The sequence below is a fragment of the Ornithorhynchus anatinus genome, chromosome 6, assembly GCF_004115215.2.
Source record: "Ornithorhynchus anatinus isolate Pmale09 chromosome 6, mOrnAna1.pri.v4, whole genome shotgun sequence".
In the NCBI taxonomy this organism is placed as follows: Eukaryota; Metazoa; Chordata; class Mammalia; order Monotremata; family Ornithorhynchidae; genus Ornithorhynchus; species Ornithorhynchus anatinus.
The window spans coordinates 50,913,924-50,924,023 of NC_041733.1; the positions used below are offsets into that span (position 1 = coordinate 50,913,924).

General features: G+C 45.6%; 1 long non-coding RNA gene across 1 annotated transcript; it reads left to right on the forward strand.

The window, feature by feature from the left end:
• Positions 1-435: 435 nt before the first annotated feature.
• LOC114812943 lies at positions 436-9,182 on the forward strand. Its single transcript, XR_003760556.2, has 4 exons — positions 436-561; positions 2,107-2,232; positions 7,652-7,957; positions 8,655-9,182. It is a non-coding gene; the product is annotated as an uncharacterized LOC114812943 (long non-coding RNA).
• Positions 9,183-10,100: the final 918 nt, after the last annotated feature.

Consider the following 10,100-nt stretch of genomic DNA (forward strand, 5'->3'; position numbering starts at 1 on the left):
TCGTGCTCTTGATCTTTTTCCTCACTCCTCCCTCATTTATATGCATCGACTGTATTAAAAATGTTTGAAGAAGCAATTTGACATTTAAAATTTTGTTTATACTGCACTAAATCTGAGATTTGCAATATGTATCGAGTCTTGGAGGTAATGCCTCCAAAAAGCTGTAAATGCTTAAAATGTAAATGTAGGATAAAAAGAGTTCTTTGAATTAACCACAGGAGCAAATCAATTTTCTCAGTTATATGGGTGGCATTATGTAGCCTTTTCATTCTTTCACAGTTTAAATTGAAACTTACTTAAATGAATTCTTTTGAAAATAGATCTATTGTTCAGTTTTAGGGCAGTTTACATTCAACTTAATGCCATCCTGAAGTGTGTCTCCCTTAATTATGATCCCATTATTAACTTGGATTTTTAATTTATTACAGGTGAATGAGTGGCAAGCTCACACTGGCCCTCACTTGGCAGGCATCTGGACAGGCAGAGTCGATGCCGCTCGCGCGTCCTGGCTCGGAAGGCAGAGAAGAAAGATGAGCATGAGACGCGGGATTCTGATTTTAGGTACGAGGCCGGGGGCTCGGAGAAGAAATCTGCCCAGTGCTGGAGGAAGTGCCGTGCCTGGGCCTGTGAACAAACTCTTGAGAGAAGCAACATGGCCTAGTGGAGAAAAAACAGGTCGGGGAGTCAACGGACCGGGGTTCTAATCTTGGCTCCTCCTCTCTTATGCTGTGTGACTTTGGGCAAATCACTTAAGCTCCCTGTACCACAGCTCATCTGTCTAATGGGGATTAAGACTGTGACCCCCATTTGGGACTGTTTCCAACCTGTCTTGTATCTGTCCTGGAGCTTAATACAATATCTGGAATACAAGAAGCACTTAATGAACACCTTTAAAAAATGACAGAGGGCAAATGGGGCTGACCAGGCACTTGGGTGTGGGTCAATTCCTGGGAGCTGGGGTTGGTCATGGATGCAAGTGGGAAGGCTGGGTAACGGCTCATCCCCACCTCAGGAGTCGGCGGCTGAACGGGGCCGGGAGGTCCTAGTCGGAAACTTGCGGCCAGTAGCCACGGAGATGGATTGAACAGGCGGCACGTCGCTTGAAAGTGAGCTCCAGGAGCAGGAGATGCCAAGGGGGCATGGCCCGACTTCCTAGTTTGTTCTCTTTCTGTACAACCTCTTTCTCTCTGGAAGACACTTGGATGGTGGCAGAAGCTCTTAATAGAGATGTAAGCTCATTTTATACAGGAAACGTGACTCTTTACTCTGTAGTCTATATTCCCAAGTGCTTAGTACAGTGCTCTGCACATAGTAAGCTCTCAGGAAATATCACTGATTGGCCAGGACTGGGCTTGTTAACCAGGCGAGTTTGAATGTGGAGCAGTGTCAGCGAGAAAGATTGGGATTCTTTCATTTCATAAAATATAGACGCACACAGTACCTCTCTCTGAATAGTGTGTGTGATATATATATGTGTGTGTGTGTATAGATATCACTATATGTATATATAAGTATATGTATCTCACTCTATATATCTCTCTCTCACACCCACAGCCACACAAACAGAAAATCAAATTACCTCAGCCTTCTCCACCACTTGCTTTGATAAGATCAAATAGCCTCCTTCTCTTCCCACCTAGTGTATTAAGTTGCACGGGCAGCCCAGGAGTAGGTAGGAAGGATCATAGAGGGCGGGGAGAGGAGAGTGACTCTGCCAAGGCCTCTTGGAGGAACGGGACTTTGAGAAGAGACTTTGAAGATGGAGAGAGCAGTTATCTGCTGAAAGTGACGAGGAGGGAGTCCTGGGCAGGAGGAAAGTGTGAGCAGGAGCAACAAGAATGAGATCCAGATGATGACTTTAGTGTGAATTGAGAGGACAAAGAGAGCGAGCTGGGGTATGGTGGAAGGAGAGAGGTTATATCTGAGAGTGCCTCAAGCCCATTTTATTTATCCTCCCAGTTCTCCCTAAGCTTCATTCTCTGATTGTGTCTGACCTGATGATCTTGCATCCACCCTGGCACTCAGTACACTGCTTAGAACATAGTAAGTACGCAACAAATACCTATTATTACTGTCATTCTTATCTGTATTTTTTATTATTATTAGGATGTACCTACTGCCTCGGAGATTTAGAACAAGCCCCGATGAGCTTCTATCCTTTGGAAGAGAGACAACTTTTTGAGATAGATCGGCATGGGCAAGGCAGACATGGGCTTTTAAACTGAACATCTGGTGAGACATAAACTATCTGTCGGGGGCTGCGGGATATCACACCGATGGCACATCTGGGTAGATTGGAGTGCTAGGAGCCTGGAAATTTTCCTCTCATCAAATTGAGCAGAGAGGCAAGACTACCCTCAGATTCATGGGGCAGAGGCGGTCCTTTCGGCTTCCCGCCCCCCCCCCCCCCCCCCCCCCGACTCCAGCAGGTAGTTATGCTGGCTTTCCTCAGACAGTTTCCAGATAATCCTATTCTCCATTGCCGGAAGCGAGATAGTGTGAGTTAGTGATCTAACAGAGAGTCTCTGCTCACCCTTCATTATTAATTTTTTTTAATGGTATTTAAGAACTTACTATATGTACCAAGAGGTGGGGTAGGTACAAGCTAATTGGGTTGGACGCAGCTCTTGTCCCCTGAGGGGCTCACAGTCTTAAACCCCATTTTGCACACGAGGGACTTGAGGCACAGAAAAGACTTTTCCAAGATCACACAGCTGACAAGTGACAGAGCTGGGATAATGACCCAGGTGGTGGTGACTCCCAGGCCCATGCTCTCCATTAGGCTACACGGCTTCCCCTTAACACAGCCATTCTGCATGGCATCCCTGAAGAGGATGAGCATTGGGAGGATACCCAAACAGTTGCTTGGTGGAAAGCTGCAAGTAGGTTACAGACATCTAGAGGGGCTTAAGGACCTGATAAAAATAAAGTCTTAAGCAAGATTGCATCCTACTAAGAACTGGGTGTCAACTGCCAACGATAGAGCAAAATGACACAAGGCTGTCGAAAGAAGCGACTCGCTTTGAGCCTGGCACGTAGTAAGCACTTAAGAAGAACCATAAAAAAAAATGAGAAAAGAGGGAGAGGCATTACATAGATTACAACAGTCCAACAACCTTTTCATGTACTTAGTGTGTACATTCACTCTTAAGTGTCTGCTGTGAATTTGAAGGATGACTAGCTATGGGTACATTCTCGATGGAACCCATTTTCGTCCGAGGTGCGAGGAAGAAGGTGGTGCTCTCCTGGACGTAATTTTCTCATGTCTGTTGTGCGGCCTTGGGCAACTCACTTCCCTTCCCTAGGACTCACTTAACTCATCTGGGAAAAGGGTCTGAACGTCTAAGTCCCAAGAGGTACAGGGGCCGTGTCCAACCCGTTACCTTTATCTACCCCAGTGTTTAGTACAGTGCCTGGCACATAGTAAACACTTGAAAAAAATGCCTCAATTAGTATTATTATTATTCAGGTAGAGCATATTGTTCTGTAACAGCTGAAGAGAAATATTTGACTCGAAACCATCTTGGTTAATCAGAGGAGGATCGATTCTCGAAGCACGAATCCAGAGTAGAAGCTTTTGGAGTGTCTAATTTTCAAGTTTGATTTGAGGCGGGAATTAGACGATCCCAGAGGGAGCGGAAATCTATCAGCCAGGTCCCCGGGCTGGGAAATGGAAGCTGAGTCAGAAAATATTTTCCCATCTTTGCTAAGCCTTGTCTTGCAGCCGCCTCTTCCCAGAAGGCCAGACTGGCCCAGTGACCATTAACTCATTTCATTAATGAGAACTTTGGATGTGTAGAAAGTTAAACATGATTCCGCTAAGAGGTTTAAGTTGGTGAATTGGAGGACGCTGACATCGAGTAGCTCAGAGTTCTGAGGGCCGGAGGGATCGTTCCTATCTGTGGTGGACAGACACAGTGACCGATTCATGGCATCCCGCATGGAACTTTGAATTGGAGCGAATCTCAAAATGCAGTAGACAGCATCGTCATCCTTCCTGTCTCAAAAGCCCATAATCTTGGCATTATCCTTGACTCCCTTCTCCCATTTAATCCACACATTCAATCTATCACTAAATTCTGTTGGTTTAAACCTCCACGACATACCTAAAGTCTGCCCTCTCCTCTTCATCCAAACTGCTACTGCCTTAGTCCAACAACATCCTTTCTTGCCTAGGTTACTGGAACAATCTCCTTGATGACCTCCCCGCCTCCTGTCTCTCCCCACTGCAGTTGGTACGTCACTTTGTGGGCCAGATCATTTTTTCTGCAAAAACATTCAGGCCGTGTTTCCCCGCTCCTCAAGAACCCCCAGTATTTATCAGCTCCATTTCCAGGAGAAACTACTTAGCATTGGCTTCAGACTATTCAATCACCTTGCACACGGCCCCCACCACCCCGCCCAATCTTCCCTTGATGCTCTCCTACTGCAACCCAGCCTACATATTTAGCTCCTGTATTGCCATTCTGTTCACTGTACCTCGATCTGGTCCTCTCGCTCCCACATCCTCCCCCTGGCCGGGAACTCCCTCCCTCTTCATATCCAACAGTTACTCTCCCTGCCTTCAAAGTCTTACTGAAGTCACATCTCCTCCAAGAGGTCTTCCCTGACTAAGTCCTCCCTTCCTTTTCTCTTCCCCTCCCAGCCCCACAGCACTTATGTACATATATGTAATTTATAGTAATGTCTGTCTCCCCCTCAGGACAGTAAGCTTGTGGTGAGCAGGGAATGTGTCATATTATCTTGTACTCTCCCAAGTGCTTAGAACAGCACTCTGCACACGGTTTATAATAAATGCTATGGACTGATTCGTTGAAGAAGCCCGGGGATTAGTGACGTGTGCTCTGCAATATGGTAAGTGATGGAATAGGAAGAGGAAGTTGCAAGTCAGGGCTTCCCGAATGTTCAAACAGACAGTATTTCCTCACGTTCTCTTGGCATTTGTTGGGTGGTTTCCACTGGTCATTTGGCCCATTGCATCTCTCAGTGATCGCTCAACGAGGCCGGCACGAGATGGTCTCCCCAGATTTTTAAGGCCTCCCACTTGACTCCACTCAAACTTCAGATAGTATTATTTTTCTGTGTCCCACTCCCAAGTGGTCTGAGTGTTACTTAGAGCCAACTTTTATGATGTTGGTATTTGTTAAGCACTTACTATGTTCTGCTCTAGGTGTGACATCCCTTTCATTATTGCTTTCTAAAGCTGTGGGTTTTTTCCAGACCTTTTTTTCAATGATACTTGGTAGGTGCTTACTATGTTCCAGGCACAGTTCTAACTTTAGGGGTAAACACCGGATAATCAGATGGGACACCATCCTTGTCCCACATGAGGCTCTAGGTCTAAAATAGAGGGAGGATTTAATCCCGATTTTTACAGATGAGGTATTTGAGGTTGTACGTGACTTTCGCGAGTTGATAGAACAGACAAGCACTTAAGTATATATCTCTAATTGTATTTGTCTATATTAATGTCATTCTTCCTTTAGACTGTAAGCTTTTTGGGGCAGGGAATGTGTCTGTCGTATTGTACTCTCCTAACCACTTAATATAGTGCGTGGCACACAGTGAGTGCTCAATAAATATGATTTACTGAATGACTGGCAAGTGGCTGAGCTGGGACTCAAACTCAGGTCCTCTGACTCTCAGGCCCATGCTCTTTCCACTAGGCCACACTGCTTTCTCTCATCTGAGGTGGGTTTTTCTTTTGTTTGTTTTTCCAGACCTCCTTCAGTGTTTTGATATCTTTAGTTTCCTAGAGGAAGTGCTGACAGTTTCTGGGATGTGACCAATCAAAGCTAAGATTAGCTGTTGTTCTCAACCATTTCCCATTCTTCTTGTGGCCACTCAGGAAGTGGTGGTGTTGCCTTACTAGAGCAGTTTTCAGTGGTGTTGAAGGAGCTGGGGTAGGAAATGACACTCTTTTTCCTATTATAATAATAATAATGTTGGTATTTGTTAAGCGCTTACTATGTGCAGAGCACTTTTGTAAGCGCTGGGGGAGATACAGGGTAATCAGGTTGTCCCACGTGAGGCTCACAGTTAATCCCCATTTTACAGATGAGGGAACTGAGGCACAGAGAAGTGAAGTGATGCCCACAGTCACACAGCTGACAAGAGGCAGAGCTGGGAGTCGAACTCATGACCTCTGACTCCACAGCCCGAGCTCTTTCCACTGAGCCACGCTGTTGATCAGTTACTGTTGGTCAAGCACTGCTATAAACACTGGGGTAGATTCAAATTAATCAGGTTGGACACAGTCCCTGTCTCACATGGGCTCACAGTCTAAATATGGAGGTGTGGGGGTGGGGGGAGAGATAAGGTTTAATTCTCATTTTACAGATGAGGTGACTGACACCTAGAGAAGTGAAGTGACTCACCTAAGATGACACAGCAGAGAAGTGTCATACCCAGGACCTCTGACTCCCATGTCCATGCTCTGTCCACTCGACCACACTGCTGTACCACTGAACTCCTGCTCCCAGCTCCTCTTGTTCTTTCATTTTATCTTTCTTTTTTTGCAAGCACCTTCCTGTTTTGAGGCCTTCAAGAATGACGCTGAAGGGACACAAATAGTGGGACACACGAGATATTGCTTCTTGAAAACCCAGGTTTTCTTCTTAGCCTCCTCCCCTTGCTTTCATCCTTCCTTCTCTTTCCTCTTCCCTAATTTCTCTCTTCTCCAAAGGTCAATATTCAACCCCTCCTTAATGTCTGATTTTTTTTTAGTAGTTTAGTATTTTATAGTTTAGTAGTAGTTTTTAAAAGTTTAGTTCTTTTAGTAGGAAAGCATTGTGACCTAGTAGAAAGAGCCCAGGCCTGGGAATCAGAAGGACCTGTGTTCTAATCCCAGCTTTGCCACTTACCTGTTATGGGACCTTGGGTAAGTCACTTAACTTATCTGTGCCTCAGTTCCCTCATCTGCAAAATGGGGATTCAGTAACTGCTCTCCTTCCTACTTAGATTGTGAGCCCCATGTGGGACTTGATAATGCTGTCCCTACCTCATCCCTCAAGGGGCTTGGCACATAGTGAGCACTTTTTGTTGTTGTTATTCTAAGTAAAAGAATGTATTAACCACTGGGGGAAAAAAAATCCCCAGGTGAGAATTGGACACAGTTCCCAGGCCCCCAAGAACTCACAGGAGACTGAGGGGAGAAGAGGGTTTGGAGACCAACAAATCAGGAAAGATGAAACAGTGAAAATGCAAAAATAACATGAAAGAAAAGGCCATCAATAAACAGAATAAGAGCAGTTGTATACTCAGGCCAGGAGAGCAGAGCTCCAGATTCCTTAAGGTTCTAACTCTAACAGGTCAGGTGGTCAAGGGACAACACGGGCTGGTTGTCCTGATTGTCCATCGTCCAGTCATGACCAAAGCCTCCTGACAATCTAATATCTGTGGAGAATGCACCTCGAGGCTTCACGGATCCGAGACAGGTCAGAAGCCAAGGCCCACGACGGTTGGGGCAGCCGTGGTTGTCTGACTTTTCATTTAATTCTGCCTTGACTGACCTGAAGCACTTAATTAAACATTCTTTACTCTGCCCGTTCTTCCACTGGGGTGCGGTATATTATTTTCTTATCGCTTCCCATAAGTAATCATTTTTGCAGCTGCCTTGAATATTCTAATTTCGCTTCTGGATGTGAATCAGTTGCCACATTGACTACGGGAGCACTGAAGGAAAGATCCACTGGACTTGATGTTTTATGGAAATGACCGGCTCGTCAGTCTGGCGCTAAGCGAGCGGTCTAAGATGCCAGGACGCGTCACTGTGACAGATTGGTAGCGTCTCAGCAGGCTGCGTGCAGCTGCAACTGTTGCCCGCTCTCTGGAACGATTTGATTTTGGAGAAATCACCAGCAGCCCGGGCTCAGAGAGCCTCATCGTTGAACTTTGCAAAGTTGGATGTCCAGAAGCTGGGACTTACCTGACTGGAGTTCAGGCTGCTTTTGATGAGGTAATGAGGTGCAGTGGATAGGGCACAGGCCCCGCAGTCAGAAGGACCTGGGTTCTAATCCCAGTTCCACCAGTGTGTAGCCCCCGTGGGGGCCAGCTGGGACTCGCTGTGGGCGTCTCTCTGGTGTGGAGGGGAACCGCCGCCCTACCTAGGCACGACTTGATGGAGGAGCCCTAACTCTGCAAGAGAGAGACACCCCCCAGAGAGGAGCCTCCAATCAATCAGTGAGAGCTTGTTATGTGCAGAGCACTGTACTGAGCACTTGGAAAAGCACACTACAACAGAATTACCAGCTCTGCCCAGGCTGACAACCATTCTCCCAACCCAGAGAATTGTTGAGCCGGGAGCCTCTGACGGTGGGGGAAATGAGAATTGAGTGTGAAATAACAGGCTGGAGGGAGGGTATTTTTTCAGAAGGAATTTCTGAATCATCGGTGCTCTGGTGAGATGTGGATAAAAGTCCTTGGAGCCGTTGGGTCGGGGCCCTTGGCATCAATATTCGCTTGGCACCCTTAATGGTGCTTGAGGCAAACTGGAAGAGCCCATCTTTTTTTTTTTGTAGGGGGTGAATTTCAATGCAGTTTAAAATGACATTAATGACCTGGTGGGTCACAAATGACCATCAGGAAATAATGAACGAGAGCAGTGAAGTGTTCTAAGCAAGTCATTAACATTTACCTGATTCGTTCCCCATTAGGTACAGTATCGAAGGCTATCAAGGTAAATTTTCTTGAATTCTCTATGGGCTTCACCAACACCTCCTCTCACGTCACTAATGTGCCTTAAAGAGTGCTCGAAGCAGTTGCTTAAAGAGACCTGAATGTTTCTCAACAAGGTTAATGCAAGACTAAAGGCTTCTCTGGAAAAACAGTAATTTAAAGAAGGTCACTCCCCCAACAGTCGTATGCATTTGCTACTCAGAATTTACCAGAAATATAAGCAACATTGAGTTGGAGATAAATATTTGAATATATTTGACACAAACTCATGGAGAACAGAACATTTGGACCTAGAATTAATGAAAAGACAAATGGGACAACTTGACTATTTGGATTAAACATAGGCTGCAAATCATGCGTAAGTCATTTTTATCCTACTTGTTCATCAAAACTTTAAAACTCCTGAGCAAAGCAAGGAATGTGAAATTAAACTTTAAAACTCGTGAGCCAAACCAAGGTATGTGATGTAACCATTTGATGTGTTAAGAGCAAAATGTACCTGCAATAATTTGGTCCCAAGTGAAGAAAAAAGTTTACAACTATGCCTTCCTGTCTCCATATAACAGAATGGGGCATCATCTAATGGTATGAGAAGAGAGTAAACATTTGAGTGTGACTGAACAGTAATGTCGTGGAATATACTGGATGCCACCAAGTTCGTTGTGCTGTACTGAGCATCTGGGGAGGACAAGCTCTTCTCTAGACTGTAAGATGCTTATGGCAGGGAATGTGTCTACCAGCTCCTTGGTACCGGACTCTCCCCAGTGTTCGGTATAGTGTTCTACATGCAGTAAGTGCTCCACCAGTACCATTGGTTGTTAACTGAGGGTCTAGTTCCTTGACTACAAGGAGGTTACAATCTAACGGGAGAACAAAGCGGGAAAATATTGCCCAGTAGATTTGTCATAATAAATACCTGAACATATTTTTGACTACCAGACAAATAGATCTAGAGCTAGACAAAGGTGGTAGATGAATCAATCAGTGGTACGTATTAATATTGAGAATGATTACGGTATTTGTTGAGCTGTAAATGTTAAGCAAGTATTGATCTAAGCATTGGAATACAGACAAGATAATCAGGTTGGGCACAATTCCTGTCCCACATGGGGCCCACGGTTTTAATCCACATTTTACAGACGGGGGAACTGAAGCACAGACAAGTGAAGTGGCTATCCCAAGGTCACACAAGCAGACAAGTGGCAGAGCTGGGATTAAAAGCCAGGTCCACTCTTTCCTCTCAGCCAAGCTTCTCCTTTTGACCCCTGAGTGAGGAGCTAGGTACGAAGCACTGGAGAAAGTAGAGATTAGAGAAGTCACCGAGCCCAGCGTGGACTCTCGTGACTGAGATGGGTGCAGGGAGACTATATTCTCCCCAGCTGTCGGTAGGCCTAGGATTTCCTCCCGCCCCCAGTTGTCAGGAA